The sequence below is a fragment of the Fukomys damarensis genome, unplaced genomic scaffold (assembly GCF_012274545.1).
Source record: "Fukomys damarensis isolate Sample0158 unplaced genomic scaffold, DMR_v1.0_HiC HiC_scaffold_5, whole genome shotgun sequence".
Classification (NCBI taxonomy): Eukaryota; Metazoa; Chordata; class Mammalia; order Rodentia; family Bathyergidae; genus Fukomys; species Fukomys damarensis.
Window position 1 is genome coordinate 38,359,749 of NW_022900917.1, and position 2,120 is coordinate 38,361,868.

The following is a 2,120-nucleotide window of genomic DNA, read 5'->3' on the forward strand; positions in this document are numbered from 1 at the left end:
TATATATATAAAGACTAATAATAGCAGTATGTTATGCATCGATAGTAGCAACAGCTTTTCCAGGTTCTGCAGTCATCTGAACAAAATTATAGACGTTCAGCACATTCCATTAAAAAAAAAACAACAAAAAACAAAGAAAAGAATAATACCCAGAAAACAGCTAAGTTCTGTTGCTGTTGTGGTACCTGGCACCACTTTTTTATTAGCATCTTAATCATCATCTGGGAAGAGAACATTCTAGAGTAATATCATTAAATGTAGCTCTGATAAAGCACGGTCCCTACTATGTATCATAAAGCAGGTACAAGATGTTTTACATTCATAGAGGTGTGATACAGTACCGTCCTACATCAATAATACTAGAATCAATTTTGGTTTGTTTGAAATTTGTTTTAGGACCTTGCACTTTTGAGACAGGCACAGTACCACTGAGATAAATCCCTGGCTTTGCTTCCAGTTTATATGAAGTACAGCAAATAAAAAATCTGTTAAATGATACCCTAAAGGAAGTCAGTAGAGAAATTCCAAATGTGAGACCTGCAATACCCCTGACCCACCTTTCCAACAAGTCAATGCCAGAGTGTGGAAAATAGTACATGAAATACAATGTGTGGATCTTATTTAGACTCAGATTAAAACAAACTAACTCTAAATAAATAGTAGGCAAATAGTCAGGGAAATTAGAATGGTAGATAATATTAAGGAATTATTGTTAATTATCTTAGATATAATATTAACACAGTGGTTTATAAGAAACTACTTTTAATTTTTAAAATAGTAAGTTGAACTATCCAGGACTGAAACATCCTTTAAGATACTTGCACAGATTTTTTTGGTAGATACACATATCTCCAAATTCCTAACATGCTTAAAACAATTTGAACTGTTTACTAACTGATGTGTTTTGGATGTTTAATAAAAGGAAAAAAAAACCCATGATTCAGGAAGTAAAGTTCCTGGGTAGGCAAGAAGTGTTGGGACTGAGTGTACGGCTGACTGCTCAGAGTGCTCCGTGGACCCGTGACTGTTTGCTGTGTTGGTTACTGGTCCTCAATAAGATGAGTAAAGAAGTTGACAGTAAACATTTAGGAGAAATCTTACAGAGTTATTTTGTGCTTGCTTAATAATTTTTGAATGGGGCTTTAAAACAAAAGGCATTTCTTGTTACCTGCAATAGAAAGAGGCATCACCAACATGATATCAGTTATTATACTATTACTGTCTCCAGTGTTTTGCTGTTGGTGGTTTTGTTGGTTTGGTGTGGTCCTGGGGACTGAACCCAGGACACTGCCCCTGGTAGACAAATGCTCTCCCACTGAGCTGCATCCTTAGCCTCTTTGCAGAGCTTCTTTTCCTAGGTTCTTAGATGTGCTTCAGGGGGACTGTGAATCCAGATGGAATTTCACAGAAATACACATGCAAACACATTCATTTTCTCACACACATGCGTTAAGAATTTTCAGCAGATTATTCAGATAATAATGACCAAAACCCTTGTCCTACAGTAACCCTAGCCACTCAGCTTAGATTGGCTTGGTTTTAAACTCCTTTCTCTCCAGATTTCAATCTTCTTAAATGTTAATTCCTACCTCCACACAATGATATGTCTCCTTCCTCTGTAGCCATTAAAATACAAATGTCTTTGGTTGGCTGCTCTGCTCACCACTCTGCCAAAAGGGAGCTCTTAAAACAAACAACTTCAAGGACATTTTGCTTCCACCATAGCAGACAAGTTCCTTCACACCCAGTCTGGGTGAGGGGTAAGGGTTAGGGAGCCACAGGCCCTGACCACTTAGCTATTGGCCGTCTCAGTTCTACCAAGCTGGCAGGCTCTTTGTGAGCAGTCCTCTTTGGCTTAGCTACCTACCACACGATTAACTGTTTAAACAAATTCCAGAAAGCACATCAATTATTACTAATGAATTCCAAGTGAAATCATCCAGAACTACAAAGGGCTGCCAGATGTTTCAGGCAAGGAGAAAAGAACCAGTGGGAGGCACGGAGAGGAGGAGGATTCTTTCCCACCATTCCATTAACTTGGATCTGAGAGCTATAATTTATCAGGCATCCAATACAAAGAGGCATCACACACACACACACACACACACACACACACACAC